The 21378-nt window shown below is 37.1% G+C and overlaps 1 protein-coding gene across 3 annotated transcripts in view; it reads right to left on the reverse strand.

The window, feature by feature from the left end:
* Window positions 1-21378, reverse strand: part of LOC134743582 (atherin) — a 207776-nt gene that overhangs the window by 135892 nt on the left and 50506 nt on the right. The window lies entirely within an intron of this gene.

Here is a 21378-nt window from a genome sequence, read left to right on the forward strand (position 1 = left end):
GTTACAAAAAAGTTAAATTTACATAATCTGATACCTAGATAGATAGATACCTGATGAGACTGTTGGCAACAGATAGGAATTTATAGGTAGCTTCAGAAACCACTCTTCTGCCAATTCCTGTATGTTCCGACCATACAGTATACCAGTGCGTTTACCGGGCACTTTAAACATACGAAAATAGTGAAATTTACGTCATCTGATACCTAGATGAGTCTGTTGGCAACATAAATATAACAATTTTTATGCAGCTTCAGAAAACACTTGTCTGCCAGCTCTCAAATGGCCGGAAGTGAGTCTGCCGAGCATTTCAAAGTTACGTCATCAGTAGATGGGGATACCTTTAAAATGCTCGGCAGACTCACTCCGGCCATTTGAGCAATACCTATTGTTCCCGCATAAAAATACCTATCTTGAAAAAGAACAAGACTTACAACTAAATATAGACTGGAGACTTTCACGTACAAAATCTCATAAACAGCGTTCAGGATCAGAACCTTCCGAACCACTTCATTATCCAGCACTCGAGCGCGGCGGACAGATAGCGGTCTCTACAGGGAGACTCGATAATACGCTCAAATTTTGTGCATATCTGGGAAAATATTATCGGCGCTAATGATATAATATCATTAGGAATTGAAAAAGTATCATATTTTTGTATAGCTTTGATAGTCAACAGGTATTTTTTTTTACAAGACTGCCCAAAAAAGGAGTGTATCCACCTACTCGTATTACGACGGAGAGCAAGATTATCCGGCCATTTTGTACACAAGAATAAAGGCAAAAAGAAATAAAGAGTGGTTTAAAGCTGTATCATGCATGAAGTATTTGCGTTGTATTCTATTACATAAAGACGAGGATGATGCAAATCTGAATAGGTATGTGGAAAACAAACAAGCGTGTCTTTGAAAATATATGTCAGCATCATTGTTTGTACCTAACCCTTTTTCTTCCGTAGGTATTTCCAAGATAAATATTTTCAGTAAAGTAATGAAAGGGTTCTTTCTGTTTCTTTTCTCCACGCATAAAATGTCGTCTTAAAACCTACAGCTTGTACCTAACTTTTGAACTTAAAACTGTATTTAAATAATAGCTACCTTACACGCCTTGGTTTAAAGAGCAATAATTGACACTATATTTTCCTTGAATTCATTTAATTATAATATAAACAGAAACCACCTGTTCATATAAGCATATAACACATAAATCCGTTTTATTATATAACGTTATTTGACAAAATGCTGTTTAATGATGTCACGAATCACAACGCAAATGCGATGTTTACGTGGTACGGAACCCGCGATCCCACACATTGATCAGCGGGCATGCTGTAAAAACCGTTTGAAACGCAGGCTACTCGCAGTACTCGCTCGAGCCGGCTTATGAAATATTTCAACAGGATGCGTAGGTCTGTAAAGTTTGCTGCATTGCAGGTATCCGTTTATGTTTGTGTGGTCTCATCCAGTTTACAAACACTAGTGTTTCTCGCTGGAAAACTTATTTCGCGAGGTTTCATTTACATGGGAATGGCTGTGCTTGTAGTGGAATGAGCGCCGCGTGTGCATCATGTGTCACATCGCAGCGCGCTTTCAACTCCCTTTCGAGGAGCGTTTGGAGCATAATATTATGATTAAGTTACTTTTAAATTTATGGAGGTTAACCAATCTCTGAGAAAAAACAATTACAATGTCAACAAAATATATTCTGTTTTATCTTCCAAAAAGTATCGCCATTGCAAACATAGTCATAAATTCACCAATGGATGAAACCTTATTATTTTAAGGCAGATGTAAATTTTCTACAAGAAAAGTTGGCAACAACTAGTACTTTTCAGAGTCAATGATTCGGTAAGTAGATTTCTTGATCTTTAATTTAATGTTAAGAAGCAAAGATTTACGTTAATGTTTATTATTATTATTGTCTTGATTCTGCTGTCTGCTTAATAGCTCTTTTTCATTACTGATTTTTCGTACCTCCGAAACTGTACTAAGAAACAACAAACACTAGCCGGAAAAGTAATTGCACGAAATGTAATTTGCATGGAAATGACTACTTGCAGCGAAATGAGAGCGCCCCGTAACAGGTGACACATGGTGCACACGGAGTAAATGGGCTCGCGAAATTTACATTGCACAAAATGCAATGCAAGGTACCTAGGAGCCGCTTTTAGTGGGATGAACCGTGTTTAAGTTGTATTTCCACGAATACGAATTATTGGCATCGTAGCTACAGTTATATTTCTATTTTTCGTCATCTTGATTCTTATCCCCAAAAAAATTACGCAGTGGATTTTTTTGTGCTAAACAAGGTGGTATATTAAATTTCACGTATGTTCAATATTACATAATTAAAATAAGATACATAGTTGTAAAACGGCTCTTTTTGTCATTTGATTGGTAGAAGGCATTTAATGAAATTGTGACGATTGGTCTAAAACAAGACAATACAGGAATATTGTCGTGGTACCCATAATCCATAATCATTTATTTTTACAGTAGGTACATTAGGCTACAAGGCATCCATATTACCCAATAGACGATTTAATGATAATTATGCATATTTTTTTTTTCATTAATATATCTACTTACATTTTGTTTTGTCTCCCACTGCTGGATCTCCACGTCCACAAGTACCGATTTAATGTTTTTAAAATCGATAGTTTACAATAGATGGAAAATGTTACAAATGAAAATATCCTACCTATAATTCACATCATTGTATTGCGTCCAAAATGTTTGCAGCGCTCGGCCAGGTGACTTTTTCGAAATTATACGTAAGATACGTCTTAGACCAGCCGTCACTAATGCGGAGACTAAGTGTTAAGGTGACTGTCCGTTTCCAACCGCAGCTGCACTGCTGCTCCGACACTACTGCGGCGGCCCAAACGCGTCGGTGTTATTGTCAATTTCCATAGTAAAATGAATGACGATATCGACTGCACGTAATATGGTGATTTTAACGTTTTCCCGACCGCAGCTGCACTACTGCTCCGACACGTCGGTGTTATTGTCAATTTCCATAGTAAAATGAATGACGAGACCGACTGCACGTAGCATGGCCATTTTTGCGTATTTGGTGTATTATTGCAACTGCGGCTGCAGACCGCACGTCAAATCTGTCACCTGCACTGAATTGTCTTTGATCACAGATATTAGTAGTTTTAAGCAAAGAGGATATAACCACTACGTTCTAAGGAGTTATTACACCCACGGATAAACAACCCCGATGGTACCGTCGCCATATATAGCAGATATATCGGGGCGGCCAAGGAGCTCACAGATATCTGAACACGCCTTTATTGTCAAGGCGCTAGAGTGCATGTTCAGATATATTTAGCACCTCGGTCGCTCCGACATATCTGATGGCGACTGTAGTACTACTGTAAACTTTTTTGCTAATCTATATTGAGCCATACGAGTATCACAGAGCCAGTTAGGAAACTAGAATGATAGGTCCGAAAAAGAGAGTGTCAAATTCGGAAGTTAACTATAGTCTGGCAAACCCTTCGAGCAACACCGGCTTCCGACACGTCGGAAGGGAGGAGCCCAAGCGATATCTTACCGTACAAATCGTTCTGCCATTTTTTGCGGGGGAAAACGTGCACACAGTCGCACTTCTCACTCACTACTTGCAAAATCCAATCTCTAATTAGGATTGTTAATTTTTTTTTAATGTTCTATTTCGAAAACCATTTCGAGATATTAGGTTTTTAAACAGTTTCCGACATTTGCTGCGATATAATAATCGAGGATTGAAGATATTTCAACAAACCTTTGACCTTCTCGCGAGGCTGAATATAATAATGTCATCGTATAGTAAAAGTTATCGAACCATAGTAAATAAATCCGTCACTCACGTAATTGTCAAAGATGTCATTGTCATCAATTGTCATAATAAAAAAAATCAGTTAAACCGCTAGTTTCTTACGATTTGATTTATAATTTTTAATACCTAAACAGTAGATTTTGATTGCTTAATATATCAAAAACCTTGTTTCCACTTGTGGGAATGATTTACAAAAATTATAGGCCGCGAAGACCTACGTGAAAGACGGTGTTGTCGTGAAGTAAATGTGGAATGGAATACTTCAAGTGTTACACACAATATTGCTGTGAGGATCACGTCGATGTAAGTATAAAATTAATATTATTTTACTACGAATATTTAAAAGTCCATTTTGGTGGTCGGGTCACTATTACCTATTTATTTTCTGTGATGATGTGGCCAGAATATCTAAAGACAAACCGTTTAACACAGAAGTTAAATTCAACAAACAGACATACATATATGTAACTTGCAAGCAATAAATCATATACATACAAAAATACATAGTTATATTCAAAATACAACATGAAACTGAAAAGATAATTTCTAATTTCCAGGTACCTACAAGTTGCAGTTCAAGGCTCAAGCTGCTGATATCACGATCATGGCGGACAAAACTAAAGTTAATAAAGAGTTGTGAAAAATAAAACATGTCTTATTTTTTACTTTTTTATTAATTTACGAAAAACCTGTTTACCAAAAAAGTGTATACATTATATGTTCAACATGTTCTGCACGTAAGGTTGACATTGAGGGCTTTGTTTAGTAGCATTCAGTTGAAGTTGATTTAGGTTCTACTCTTGTTGATCCAGAAAATAATTATATAGTTTATTATTAAATCTATGCCCACGCCCAGGCACTATTCTTGCTATAACTTTACATTCTCCGCCTTCTCTAGAAATTTGTACATTATATACATCCAATAAAACTAAGGTATATAACTTAAGGCAGATTTGTGGAATCAGCTTTCACAAATTTAGCGTATTTTGAGATTATTGATTTAGGGATTCAAATAATACGACGATATTATTTATAGATTCATTAAATAAACTGTTCTTTTATTTTTTCGTAGTTTTGCGAGGATAGCTATAAGCTCGACAGGGCACGAGCGATAGAGAGGCAAATAGAATACCGAATATCCGGCAAAGTGGCCAAATACCGAATAGTTGCCGAATATTCCTGGCAACTGTAATTGTATTGTAATATATCATATTATATAATGTCGTTTATGGTGACAATTTCTCATTTTGTCATTGCAAAGCCATTCCTGAGCTAAATAAAAGAAGCAATCATTTATTTTTATTACAAGGGGCAAAGATGTTATTTAATACCTCATGGTAACATATTGATATCCAAACATACGAAACGATACAAAATTGAACCACGAGAGAAGCGAGTGGTTTAAAATTTAGAATATTGACAGTTGCGGAGGTCTCAAGGCATGAGGGTTAAACAAACTGTGTTACAGTGCAACACGTAATTCTTCACACCAACACGAGGAAACCATTTATTATTCAAATTAATTTATTAAAAGTTCTTTCTATCGGCCAAGGCGAGGGAAATATCTTTCTTCATAAAGGATTTCTTGTCTCGCCCGTCAAGTTTTATATGGATGGTGCGGTCATATCATAGAGTGCCGTCGCCCATTCACACCTGCAACTGGACAATATGAAGTGTAAATTACAAATTATTTTATTCATCATACTTCACTGTTTGGTACCTAAGGAAAGTAAAATTGGCTTAATATGGATACTTAGAAAGATAAATCTGTAATATTTTGCTAACACCGAACGACTGCCTGCCCACCATTGGATAATTTTATTCTTACGTGTCGCATCGTCATCTCCAGAACCCACGAATCACTTTGCAGAAATCAATAAAAGGCCTGCTAAAAGAGCCTACCTGGCATGGTTTTGAGGGGACGTTTATTACAGACTTCTAAATCCAGCCGCACGTTTCTGACGGCCGAGTACCTATACGTGATGCAGGTGGATCAAGTGCGCACTCCCCCCGTATATATCACGAACTCCATGAGTCCCGTTTCCGTCGGATTGCTGTGTGCGGTGGTCACGCATTTAGGCAAGAGGATGGGGAAGAAAATTTCACATTGTGAACTTACCTTAATGTTAAGAATAATTTTTCCTCTGCATTAATTTTATTTGAGTAATTTGATTGTATTTCGTCAATTATTAAGTCTCATTCAATGTTGAATTGCTTTTCATTTAATCGGCAATATTATCTGAATAAAGGATCACCATTAAATATCAGATTTTTTATTAATATTGCGTAGCTGCCTTCGTCGGACTCTGACTATTGTAGAAAGGCAAACTGGTCTTCTTTTTCATGTAGCATGTAGCATTATCGTCACTCGCTTCTTCACGTAAAAAATACAAAAGTAAATTAGTATTTTATTTGTACGTATGACATTATATGACTTGACATTGACAAGCCATCAACGAACGCTGTCGCGACTGCACGCCGCAACAGCCGCAGTCGTGCTGCTACAGTAGTGCGGCACCGCGTAACGTCGCAACTGCAGTGCAGCGGCAGTTACAATTGGACAGTCACCTGTAATGGCAGTATCCTGAGAGCGTTGGCAGGTAAGATGGATGCACCATTACTCATAGTACTCGAATAATCTACATGTGGCAGATGTAGAATAGAATATCCGTGGAATATCCAGATTATTTAATGTTCTTTATGTTTCATTTAGAATTATGATTGTTTGTCATTGAACATTATTTTTTAGTTTTGTTACCTACCTATTAAAATAAATAAATAAAATAAAAAAGCCTTTTATTTTTCGCAAATAAAAAACCCCTATATAATTATGATCTCCTTATTTGAAATACCTAAATAATTAATTGAAATTGAAATAAATACGTATACCGACATCATGCATCCATCCATCCATCCATCCATCATGCATCCGCTCTCATGAATGACAATCTGTTATCCACTACGAGCTTGTACAAGCATACCTATGTGGCATATGTGCCTGTATCCACGTTAACGTTTGATGTTCGATACATTTCCACACATGACTTTTTCTTTTGATGTCACATGTTTCACACGCTTTGTTAATATTAAAGGACGAAGAAATACCTCACGGTCCATTATTTCTATCATTTATGATCTTATATTGTGGTAAAACTTTTGTAACTTAACATTTGGTGGCTCTAAACCGAATTGTGGTGATAGAAAATTATTTCACAAAATGTTTTCAACATGTTGGTGTAGGCTGTATTTGACAGCGTTTGGGACACACGACCGCCTAGAACACCTTTGTACAGTTAGATTGAACTATTGTTTTATAGGTCTCTTGATCTACAGTTGATGCCGAACGCTGTCACGACAAGCAGGAAGGCAACAACATTTCTATGCTCGGTTTCTATGGAATCATAGAACGTGACATACGACGTTAACCGGAAATAGAGGTTAGGTGGCTGCTGCGGAAAGTCTTATAATTATTTCGATTGCCCACCTAGAAAAAGTGAAAAACTACAGAAATAGTTTTTCGCAAGATATTATTGTATAGTCTATAGACCTCTTGAAAAAAGGAGTATCATACAGGTTTTGACTCACCTGGAGCTGCAGGCGTCCACAGGCTACATACAAACTATGAGTCTTAAAAATGTGGGGTCACAATACATGGAGTTTATTTACCAGTAAAAGCGAAGACTGTGGTTTTTCTGGGGTCAAGTCGAACTAAATTGTTGTAATTTACAATCATTAAAAATTTTAATCTCTGAAACTAGATGAATTTACACACATACTGTCACACGTCGTTCATTTGTTTTAGCACACACACGTCACATGGCTTTCGTTTGTTTTAGAGCAGATTGGAAGCGGGCGTTTTCCTAAAAACAACGATTTGCTCGACCCGGCGATATTGTACGTGTTATACGTGTATATTTGTGTGAGCTGCTTTCATCAAGCTTCAAAAATCTTATCTTGTTCTAATAATGATTTGTTATTGCTCGCAGAGCATCCAGAGCGCACAGCAGTGCAACTCGCTCATACTTATCGAAGTATGAGCGAGTTGCACTGCGAGTGTCAAATCGAGTTAAAGTTTTGAAGTTTGAATCACGCGCGCCGTCGAGTTTTTAATTTGTAAACATTTTGACGAAAATATAATCTTTTGTGTTTAGGTGCGCTCATTTTAAATTATAAGAAACGTATTTTTTTCTTTGTATGAAAAGAACGCGACGCGGCATAAATGCATAAGTAGTAATTAAATTACGCTGTATCGAATTAACCAAATTTCAGTTCACTGTGGTAAACAAAATTTTTTAAGAAATTTTCACAACGAAACGAGCCTTGCTCTAAGAGAGCTAACCAAGCACACATTGTTTAAACGTAAAACTACTTAATACAACACTTTGGTCATTTCAATTCAGGTTAGGTCAATTTATTTCCTATACAAAAAAAAAACAGAGCACTCACTCCTAAGGGTTTTTTTTTTAAGAACCGCGGGTCAACAATTTTGTTTTGACCTCTAGTATGCGTGTGCCAAATGGCTAAATATAATAGAATATAATAGAAAGGTGTTTATTTCTCTAGTTTATGTGTTACATTATGTCCTGGGTCGGTGGCGTGTTCGGCCTGTGGGTGTGTCAGCTACCTACCTATGTTTGTCTGAGAGATCTGTATAGGTGTCACGTTGTTGGTGCTGTGTGCTTGTAAGTGTGTGCGTACAGAATAAATTTATATAAATTTAAAAGTTGTTTCATTTTGTCCTGTCTTACAACTATTCTTACAACTAATTTCATATAATCTATGGGGACGTGAGCGGTATGGGGAGCGGTTGCTCGCTTGCTGAGCTGCCGACTCCTTTGACATAGTCAATTTCTCCAAATCTAGTGTTAGTTACAAGTGAGTTGTGCTGCCTGTGTCCGATGTAGGCGTTACCGGGGGTATATAGAGGCCAAATGGCTAAACTGTACATCGATTTGCGGTTTTCCTTTGAAATTCAGCTCGAACGGCTTTCACAAAGGTTCAACCAACGGCTAAGTAATCAATCGCCCAGGCAATAACATTCTCCTGGAGAGGCGTTAAATAATAAATGTAAGAAGTTTCGCTTCCTGAAATCAGTTTCGTGAGCATGCGTCGCCTAATTAGTCGATAGGGAATACTTGGTAAGATTGGTAATACAGAACAAAGAATATAAAAGTTCAATAGGGATACATTTCTAAGTTGGCCTCCAAGTCAAGGGGACCGAGGACAGAGACCAACCATGTACTCGGTACATCATCATTGAGTTCATGACTACTGCGAAAAAGTGTAACGACTAAGAGAACAGCAGGTATACAAAGCCTAGAAATCACAGCAATCATCTAAATTATGCTTTAGGAGGATGTTAAAATAGATGTCGCTAGATAATATGTAAAGAATAATAGGTAAATATGGTAAGATTCTCGATTTCTGGAGGAAGGTTCAGGGAAGCATAATAAAGGCTGCCGACCTGGAAAGGCCGGATTGCACCTTAATAGCTGTCATAGATCACATTTAATATTTTTCAATAAAATTCAGACAAATTTTTCGACCAGATCGGGTTTTTACACAATTTTCCTAGGTAAAACCAGCAACCGTATCCGTGAGATTATACAAAGTCGCGTGCCTCATCATTATCATTGTAGCTACTGACAACATGGCTTCTAGTATCTCTTTGAGAGAGCTACGAAAGATAACAATATGGTTTTATTTTTCCGCGTGAGAACACCCTAAGACTAAGTAGCAAACATCAAAAATAGTATGGCAATTGAACACCTTTACATTTTACTTGTCTCTGACAAGATTTGTTTCGCATCCAACATTCATGCTACAAGTTGGTATTTTTAAAGTAACAGCAAAGGCAACTATGCGGGTTTAGGCTGCCGAACTTGCCACTGACTGAGAGACTTTAAAATGTTAAGTTACGGTTATTTTGCTCGAAGTTGCTGCTGAAATTATTTTAGCGCATCTCTCTCTTTCAATCTATATATCCCACATGGTCAGCTTTCCGTATTTTTCGCTTCCACGTCGCCCTATCCTCGACCTCGTTTCCGGATACTTTGCACTTAATCCTTGTTTTCGACGCTCAAAAAATATTCAAGCACCCTAATACAAATTAATCGTATTGCTTTGCTCAATAACTTTCATCATAGTGTACAAAGTAAGATAATCAATAACAGGTTAAGTAATTGCCTTTTTTGTTTGTTAATAATAATATGATTACGGAATCGGTACGGAATAGCTCGTTCAGCAATAAAAAATGTCATAAACTATGAGCCCGAACTCCGAAGTCTTTGTTTGACACCGTACTCTGCGTAAAATTTACGCACATATATTTAATATATGCATGTAGGTTCTAGTAGTTAACCGTGGAGCCTTAACAAAACACAATATCGGTCTATTGAGTTCCCAAAGTAGCTCTAGAACGTCATTGTAAGACCAAGTTTGTTCGAGTTCGTGACTGAAATTCGGTGCCTATCGTTTAATAAGCTGGAGTAATGGATGGCCGACGGAAATGATCCATATAATCCACTTTACAGCCGTCTCATCGGCTCGTTACGATTCAGATTTAGTCCAGGCATAAAAACTCCCAGACTTTTTTACTGCCAAATAAATGTAGATTAATGTAAGGATATTTCTGTTTTTATCGTGTCCTTTCTATGTTGAATGTTATAACATTCAACATAGCACTTGATTAGAGTGTATATATATTATGTATATTGTATACTCTTAACTTATCAATGCTAATGCTAATTTCTACTGCTGGGCATAGGGACTCAGCATACGTCCAACGAATGACGAAGGCATTATAATACTTAGAATATAAGCATATCTCTCCTCTTCAGATGGGAAACTGTTTACTTCCTTATACGCTACGATGGTGCTTTTTAATTAGAGATGCAATGGATAGTTGTTTGGCCGGATACCGAATATTCGGCCTGACTGTCAGCCGAATATTGGGCCGATGAAACTATACCTATCTACATCTTGAAAACGCAAGTGCGCGTTGTGCAGGTTTCGACATGGTTTTCACGTGTTACGTAGCGGACGTCCGTGTGAACTCATTTCTAGGTTCGAAACGAGTTTTATCATATCATTACGGAGTTACTTCGTTTATAGTACACGTGCGCTCACGTATTTTCCTATAAACAAATAAGTGTGTGATAGTGGTTACGTGTGGATTTTTACATCATCATCATCATAACTTAAGAGCTTTGCTCTTTTAACTATAAAACTCCCGTGAGACTTAATTTAATATGTTTGAACATTTTAAATTATTTTAAAACGAGCTAGCTTACAAACGAGTTAGCTTAGCTTAGCGAGCTAGCTTGCGAGTTAAGCTTTGATCTTCTCGGTGGAGTAATTGGCAATCCTTTCTTTCCTGAGTCAGTCTTTTGATTTGCTCGTACGATGCATTCTCTTTCACCTATTTATCGACTGTGTCATTAGTAGGTTACGAAACATTGGAAGTTACGAAAAATGGCAACTAAAAGATCTCCGCTTTGGAATTATTTTGAGGTGGACAAAGAAGTTGCTATCCGGTATCGGGCTGGATAGTACGACACTATCCGGTATCAGGCCGGATATCCGAATAACCGAACATCCGGTATATCTCTACTTTTAATGCAATCTATAAGACTTTTTCGATAGGTGACACTCCCTTGAGACAGCCTGACGGCTACTGTGTTTGGTAAGTCAATTTATACAAAAACGATTGTTTTTAAGGCATTTTTTTATTGAATTTTCCTTGATAAATCTATACCATAATTTTGAACAAAAAGCGCATTTCAAGCGTTTTTAAATCCCTGTGGATTTACGTCAGTAAAATTTTATTCAATCCCAGTTTCAAACAAAATGATAGCACGAACGGCCGTCTCCTGCAAGCAAACCTCGTCCACTGCACTATTTACATTTAATATTAACGTGGAAGATCCCTCCGTGTCTCCTATATCTGTCTTGTGTAGATTTACTGTTCGAGATGTGGGTAAGATGTACAAATGGAAGCCTTGAAGGGTTTGTAAATTTTCAATGTAAGAAGTTAATGTTTGGTTGATTATGGTGTATTAATATTAATAGGCCTTTTCATCTATGTCAGATGTTTTAAGCAGCATCCTGGTTTGCATCCTGACATTTGCGTTTGTGGCTGTGTAGTCCTATGCGAGAGAGGATCCCGCGTCCACACACGCGGCAGGTGTATTAATACGCATTTCCTATTATACTGCATCCTTTGATAAAATTAAAGATTGTTTGTTTAAGAAAAATCTTCAAATTCGTGGCTATGTTTGACCGTAAACCAGTGCCGGAGAAGATTACATGGAAACGTAGAATGCAATGGCGCACCCGTAATTTTGGAGATCCTCGAAGTAGACCTTTGTTATGACTATCGGTCATAATTTACACATGTTACGAGTAACTTGAGAAACTATTTTCATCACAAATCATCAGCCTATATTATAATATTATATTGAAAGAAATAATATTAGAACAATAAGTTACTTAGTTGATATTTATAAATACCTAAGCGTACGTACGTACCCACGATAAAACGGCGACGACAGATATATGCGTGAAGATGATATAGTACATTTCGATGCTAGTGCGGAAAGCAGAATGACATTTCCGCACGTGTATCGAACGACGTTTTTTAATACAGTTGCGAAGAAATAATAAAAACAACAAGTAAGGAATAAAAACTTTGGAAACTTAAAACGTGCTTGTAGTAAGAAAAAACGCCTCTTCTTTGACAGGCGTTTCGGCAGCTATTCCTACCTCTACCTTCCATAGCTATTCCGTTCCATTTAGACAACTTATTATAAGAACGGTTTTTCAATATTCAATATTAAAAAATAAACGTGTTGTAATAATGAAGAGGTAAGTAATAAAATATGAAATATGTATATTTTTCGTACTCTTACATTAACAGTAGGTTTTTATGTTGATTACGACGTTTAAAGGAAAATACATTTATGTGGTTCTGCAGAAACGAATATTCATATTTGTCTCCCAAATACAATCGTTTTTAAACATGAAAAAAAAATATAATTCTAACCTAGGTTGTCACCTGCAACAGGGCAGACCCAAGCTGTCGGTGGTCAGGGCTGTAAAGAGAGGAAACGATAGACTATCCGCGCCGTGTCTAAGATTATCGTCGCCTTCTGCAACTGACCCTTGATCCACCCACCTAGCGAGAGGCACTCAAGCTGATGGTCGAGATTCTTCGCTATGAGACCGTTCGCTGAAACGACTATCGGGTCAATGATCCTCAAGATCCCACATGGCGGTTTTCCCGTGAGTCAAGGGTAGGTACTTGTCCGTCACTATTTTAGACTTTGCTTTTCACGAGATTCTCATCATGGAGGGTGACGAAACGACATTGCTACAATAATTAAATTAATATTTACTTGAAAGTTATTTTATTCCTTGCTACATTCTCATACCTACTATTCAGATACATACAGGTAAATAAATTAGTTTAAAAGTATCATTAGGTATACGATTACAATTGTTTGTCAAACCTATTATGTTAAACACATCAATAATAACATTGATAGCCATTGAATTATTGATGCACTGATGGCTGATGGCACAAAAACTCTGTTTACGTATGCCGATTGTCAATGTCCGGCGTTTTGGAGGTTTTGATTGATGGCCTTTTACGAAATAACTATTTTGTGTGGAACGAGAGACGAGATGATAATGATAAGTATATTTTATTGAAAGCATTATACGGCGATAGGTTATTAGCCGTGAAAATGAGACGCAAATTGATCGATTGAATATCGAAAAGCATAATTATCGTATCTGACAGGCTGCCTTATTGTCAATCCGTGATTTGTGTATCTACTCATGATAAATTTTTTGGTCAGAATGCCTCATTTATATACGAGTAAGTATATCATTACCTATACATAACTTTCGAAGCAAACCTTTTGATGACTTCTCCAATTTTACAAACAAATATATTATGTAGCATAAAGCCGCTGGCACAGCCAGTTTCATTAGATGTTCACATGACAGGTCAGGAAATGCCGAATGTGTCAGAAACTGGAGCGGCGGCCCCTAGTGATTTAGGCCAAAAGATCACTTCTCAAATGGAAATTTGACGTATGGCTAGGGGTGCCAATCCAATCTCCTCGCTTCGGGCAAACTCGGCTCCGTTCGGCTCAGCATTGCTCCGAGCAATTATTAGGGTTGGCACAACTTGACGTCCCTTTGCGTGTAAATAGCCGAAAGGGATAGTACCAAAAATTAGAAAGGGATAGCATGATTCGACCCTGAACCGCTGTCAAACTTCGGTTTTGTAGGAAGTTTCCTTTCTGACACGGCAGTACTATTATTTATTCTGTGGTATGGCGTATCCGCCATCTCGTATTCGACGACACAAGACCAGCAAGCGCGACGCACTGGCACTGTAGCAGATCAATATTTCAACTTCATTATTAAACACAACGCAGGCCCAGATATAGTTTGTCAAAGGACTGTCTCATTAGACAGAGAGAATCATACTATCTTTGTCTTACACTAGTACTAGCACCCAAAAGAAAAATAAAAAAACAGTAATAGTTGTTCAGTATGATGCATATCCACCCCTCAGCGTAGGTATGATCAAACATAACAATTTCACCCTGTATAAACTTTGGGATCGTATTTATTATTATTCAGTTTTAATGCGATTGCGCCACAAGCTCGCACATTTAGCTGTTCTCTAAAACGAGTGAGGGTAAATGGCCAATGCATAAACAATATAATTTCGTTATGCTAAAATGCATGTAAGAGGATAACGTCCTTTGTCATGAAACAAAGACGTAACAAATGGCAAAAGCTTTTAGATCCCGCCTGCGTAACATAAGTGGCATTTAATGTATCGACCTAGCATCAGAGCCTTCGCGTTACGTTACGGCATACGAACAAATATCTCCATGCCACGGAATTTAGAAGGCATTTTATTTTGTGGGCTTGTTTGAGAGACTATAAATATTTAACGTTTTAATATAGACTTAGATATTTATTTTCATAATATAAAATTACAATATAAATTATCCTAGACTAATCTACACGAATTTATATTATGATCATCAGTACATACAATATACATTATTTGATAAATTCAAAATTACAATCTAAAAATGACTTAGTAAGTAATCATAATATTATCATAATCTAACTTTACGGACTTTACTTTACTTTAACTCACGTATTCAAATCCAAATTGCTGCATATGAAATCAAAGGTACACTAGCGACCCGCCCCGGCTTCGCACGGGTTCACAAGTTATACAACTAAACCTTCCTCAAGAATCACTATCAATACAATAGGTGAAAACCGCATAAAAATCCGTTCAGTAGTTTTTGAGTTTATCGTGAACATACCGATATACAGACAGACAGAACAGACACGGCGGGGGACTTTGTATTATAAGGTGTTAATGGTACATAATTACCATTCCCGGTTTGATACGCCCACAAATCCTATGCACCTATAAATAAATACTTCAATATATTTTTACAGGATATTTACTGTACATAGTCATTAAGGCAAATGATATGTACAATGCCATAAAACCGATTAAATAAACCATTAGTCATGCTCAGATCATTGTCACCAAATAGCATCCAAGACCCATTAACCCATTTAGCAATCACGGCATACCTAATGTCGTAAATACTATTGTCGTCCAGCCTTTAGGAAGGATGTTCGCTTCATGTGGTCTCTACCGCACTACGAGCTACGGCGTAGCGCTACAAGATGAATGGTGGGTCAAATAACATATACTAATCTATATGTGGTGGGTATTCAAAATTGGAGAGAAATCCATGGATTAGTATATGTTATGGAGAAATCGGGACATTGTATCGATAATATACTCTGGCAAGCCAACTTTGTCAGTAGTAAAAGGCGCGAAATTCAAAATTTGTATGGGAAATCGAACCATCGCGCCTACGTTTTTCAAATTTGCCGCCTTTTTTACTGACAAAGCTTGGTATTTAAATTGTGGATATAAAAAAGACGTTCTATAATCAACAAGAGCATAAAACAATCCATTCCAAGGCATAATAAAAACAAGTGCTAAATCAACCCAACCACTCAATCAAAGTAGATGAAAATTACAAGATTTTATTAGGTTGGCATTTATCTGGGGGCACGGCCATGCCCCCGCCAAGACGAGACAAAGGGCAAAAGGCAGTGCATATCTTTTCTCGGCACACGTTTCGCCGTATTTTCGAACCCTCGTAGTTTCGGCTTGGACAATGCTAGAGAGCTGAAATTTTTTGTATACCATGTACTCAGTAGACTTATCAAACACACCAAGTTTTATTAAGCTACCTATTATACTTAAAATTTTATAGTACCTTAATTTTCACTGTCTGAAACACATGAAATTCGCGTCATAGAAAATACAGACTACTTCCTGAAGTCTTAGAATGTTGAAAGGCATGTAGAGATGGTTCGGTATGCAATCACATACGGTGACCAGAAATCTGTAACTTTCGCCTTGCAACCCCTTAAAATGGGGGTACCTAAAAATACCCATAAACCTGGAAACATTGATTCCTGAAGTCCTGGAATCGTGAAATTTTGTGTGGTAGCAGTGATCGGAATGCTAATAAAAAAACAACGATAAAAAAGGCAAAAAGTTTTCAAAGTACAGATTTGAACCAGGTTCACAAAAACCAGCCAGGTAGCGCCCTCTATATTGGCACTGTTTCTTGCACGAATTAATAAACTAGTGAATATGAAATGACGGCTTTTTAGCGGCATACATTAATAGCAACTTTCCATTCCAATAGGGTTTTACCGGTTGTCATTTTTAGAATGAATATCAACTGTAGGTCACAACTGTCTAAAATATAATGTCAAAGTTATGAAACATAATCTGTTCTCTAATTATTTCAAAATAGCTCGCCTAACACTAATCTAATACAGCTACTCAACACTGGATGGCGCCGTAATGAACTTTAAAAAATATATTAAAATCACTTACTTATCACACGCGAGTGAAGGGCTAAACAAACCGGTATAAGTAAGCTCTCCGATTACGCTTATTTTGTTACGGAGCTTACGGTCAGGTTACACTGGTGCGTCCGAGATATCTACATGCCTACGAGTAGCCAGCTGTTGAGAACTCTGTCTGAGACACCAGTGACGGCAGTGACGTCCGAAAATAAAAGGTCATATGTGAATGTAAGCTTCCTATCATGATATGACTAATTACCGTTCGCAGTAGCATTTGAGAAGCGTAAGTTATTTGACATTTAGGATATTGAATATTTTAGACTAATATATATAAAGAATCGAATCGGACACACAGCGAGAGCGAAAGACGACCGATGGAGCAAAAGAGTTCTACAGTGGTACCCACCAGATGGCGGGCGAGGGCAAGGTCATCCGCTCCGCCGCTGGCGAGATGACATAACCGAGCAGGCAGGCATAGCCTGGGCCAGTCTGGCCGCCGACAGAAAACTATGGTGTAACATGGAGGAGGCCTACGTCCAAAAATGGACAAACCCACATAAAATACTAGTTAGTAAAACTTAGTTTTAATTTCTTTTCTCTGTAACTTTTTAAAAATAATATGTATGTAAACTAAATTTTTTGTAACACTTATACTTGGGAAATAAAGGCTTTTATTATTATTTATTATTATATAAAGAATAACGACCTGGTGGCCTAGCGGTAAGAGCGTGCGACTTTCAATCCGGAGGTCGCGGGTTCAAACCCAGGCTCGTACCAATGAGTTTTTCGAAACTTATATACGAAATTATATTTATCAGTCGCGTTTCCGTGAAAGAAAACATCGTGAGGAAACGGGACTAATCCTAATAATGGCAATCGCTTTCGTAAAAATTTGTGCCTACGCTTATTATCTATTCTTGGAATTAGTTGCCAAGCGGACCCCAGGCTCCCATTAGCCGTGTCGTGGCAAAAATGCCGGGATAACGCGGTGACGCGAGATGGTGAACTTTAAACACAAGGGAGGTTCTGTGAGCTGTAGAACCTCGCGAACATAGCCTAAATAAGTGTAGCCTATTAGAAAAAAACATAAAACTGTACTTTTTAACCGACTTCAAGATTTAAAAAGGAGGAGGTTATCAATTCGGTTGTATGTTTTTTTTTCTTTTTTTTTTTAATGTTTGTTACTCCATAACTCCGTCATTTCTGGACCGATTTTGAAAATTCTTTTTTTGATTGTAAGTATATATATACAGATTGGTCCCGTTTTGGTCAAAACGCAGTTCTGATGATGGGATCCACGAGGAATCGAGGGAACTCCTCAAATGTTAAAGGCATACATATAGTGATTTTAGTATTTTCATCAACAAATCAAGCATTTACATATAAAAAAGTGGCATTTGATGAAGTGGAACTGCTGATGATGATCAGAACGGAACTCTTCAATGACGCATAGTTCACGTTTGGCGATTTGTCCTCTTCGTTATGATTGGTAAGCAAGTTAGGTTTTCAAGACAAATTTTTGTCAAGCTCGAGTTCTGATGATGGGATCCATGAGGAATCGAGGGAACTCCTCAAATGTGAAAGGCATACATATAGTGATTTTTGTATTTTTATCATCAAATCCAGCATTTCCATTTAAAAAGTGACATTTGATGAAGTGCAGCTGCTGATGATGATCAGAAATATCAGAATGGAACTCTTTAACGACGCATAGTTCACGTTTGGCGATTTGTCCTCTTCGTTATGATTGGTAAGCAAGTTAGGTTTTCAAGACACATTTTTGTCAAGCTCGAGTTCTGATGATGGGATCCATGAAGAATCGAGGGAACTCCTCAAATGTGAAAGGCATACATATAGTGATTTTTGTATTTTCATCAACAAATCCAGCATTTCCATTTAAAAAAGTGACATTTGATGAAGTGCAGCTGCTGATGATGATCAGAAATATCAGAATGGAACTCTTTAACGACGCATAGTTCACGTTTGGCGATTTGTCCTCTTCGTTATGATTGGTAAGCAAGTTAGGTTTTCAAGACACATTTTTGTCAAGCTCGAGTTCTGATGATGGGATCCATGAGGAATCGAAGGAACTCCTCAAATGAGAAAGGCATACATATAGTGATTTTTGTATTTTCATCAACAAATCCAGCTTTTACATAAAAAAGTGACATTTGATGAAGTGGAACTGCTGATGATGATCAGAATGGAACTCTTCAACGACACATAGTTCACGTTTGGCGATTTATTCTCTTCGTTATGGACCCAACCCCAAACTTGGACCTGGACTTTTTTTTGAACTGCGATCCTCACAGAACCGAACTGCTATCAGAAAAGTGGGTTAGGTTAGGTTGGAACTGTGACCCTTACAGAAACGAAATGCTATCAGAACATTGGGTTTGGTTAGGTTAGAACTATGACCCTTATAGAAACGAAATGCTACTAGAAACGTGGGTGGTTTTACCTCATTTTAGTTAGGCAAAACATGCTGTCTTTTTCATTTCATTGTCTGGAGTGCACCATCAACAATAAGTAACCTTTCAACGGCATCCCCCATTGAAGTCGGTTTTTTTTTTCTTAAAAATTATTGTTTTCGAATGTCACAGTACCATCAAACAGTTCCCAACGATTGGCAACTCGCGCCGTGTAGAGATCTCGAAATACCAGAGTAACGCGGCCGTAAGATCCGTAACAATGTATGAATATTCGGAGAGCTCATTTATATACCAGTTTTTTTACCTCTTGACTCGCGTGTGATTAGTGAGCGATTTTAATATTTTTTCAATAAATTCTGCTCACTAAATTTCGCGAAAATAAGTTGAGTAATACGTACGACTTATACAGAAGAACAGCCGGAGAGCCGGAACGGCGCGCACTTCGCACTCGCTAAATTCAAATTTTAATTTAAAAAATACATGTCAAACTCTAATCGTCACACTACATAGCCGCGGCTTTCCAACAGCACCACGATAGCACGTAAGTACATACTTACTACACACCAAGGTATCTAGATCCCTAGGTGAAATTTGGCTACTTATTCTCCATTAAGAATTAAATATCTAAATAGATAAAATTTCTGCATTAGATGTTTGCATGTAGATAGAACACATGTCTCAAAAAGAAAAAAATGCCTAATGATATCGAAACCGCTACTACAAAAATCGATTGAGTGAGCTGAATCGGAGACCTTCACTAACGCTTACTTCATTAAAAACAATTCCGATTAGGGTGCGCCAAAGTTCACATAAAATTGCGACTTCGATTATTGGAAGTCCGAAAATGTTTGTTATATAATTTTATATCATAATGATCATTACTTATAACTTGTCTTTGCGGATAACTATCGTAGCACCAAATCATTCATGTTAATAATGTCAATCATAATAAATATCTGTAATACTAATGTTAATTTTCATATATTATTTTAATATAACGATTTTAAATAATAAAATTTTATATCATATTTATTTTTTAACATAACGATTTTAAGTAATAAAATTTTATATAATATTTATTTTAAACTTTGCCTGGTTTTATTTATAAACTGTCAGGTATCTTGCATCCACACCACATTCAACTTGCTATCAAAAAAGAAATACAGTCCCAGAGTCGGGATAGGTACGACGACGAGCGAAGCGAGGAGGAGTGTTAGGTTTCTTGTGTTTTTCAGAGCGGAAAAAGGAGCCCCGCGAAGCGGGGCTTCGTCGACTCGTTGGCGGGCCGAAATAGCTTAATAGGCTAAGTACATGAAAAATAAAAAAGTTGCGGGGACATGACTAATAAAAAATAATAATAATAATAAAATTAAATGGGGTATGAAATAAAAACTTTACATGTAATTGGCTTTATTTATTACTTTTAATTTCCTAAAAATCGCTGTGTACGTTATTGGAACCCATACTTTATATGTTATGCTTTCAAATTCTTATACAATTTAAGTTTATAATTAATAAGTTTATTATAAAAACCATTATGAGTCGTGACGAATAGTTGGAAATGACATTATGTTGTTAAAAAAATCTGCCTACAGATAATTATGAGCAATGATTTTGGTAATACAAACAAACTGTACGGAAAAAAATTATGACAAATGATTATTATGATCAAAAAGCGTTATTATGAAAAATAATATGACAAGTAATGTTATGTGAGCCAATATGGACCCTTCCGATTATGGTAATTAAGGATGACTCACGTTAGACCGGGCCGTGACCGGGCCGGAGCTTCCGGCGCTTCGTTTTCTATGGAAAGCATCGCGTGATCACCTGTCATGTCATAGAAAAGTAAGCGCCGGAAGCTCCGGCCCGGACACGGCCCGGTCTAACGTGAGTCGTCCTTAATGCTTTAAAATTTCTAGAAACTTACAATTTATAATACATAAAATTCCTGACTTATAATTTATATAGGCCCTACATATATAGCGCTAGCAATACGTAAGTTTTATAAAAATCTAATGTTAAAATTATTATATTATCGTAGATTCTATAAACGAATAATTGTCATTTCTAGCTGGTATATCAACTCTTACAAAAATGAATGAAATCCCACCAAAAACATTTCATGTAAAGTGTTGCCAAGACTAGGCGCATAAAGCTTTTACACTAAAAAGCT

This window comes from Cydia strobilella, chromosome 8 (genome assembly GCF_947568885.1).
Source record: "Cydia strobilella chromosome 8, ilCydStro3.1, whole genome shotgun sequence".
NCBI classification, from domain to species: Eukaryota; Metazoa; Arthropoda; class Insecta; order Lepidoptera; family Tortricidae; genus Cydia; species Cydia strobilella.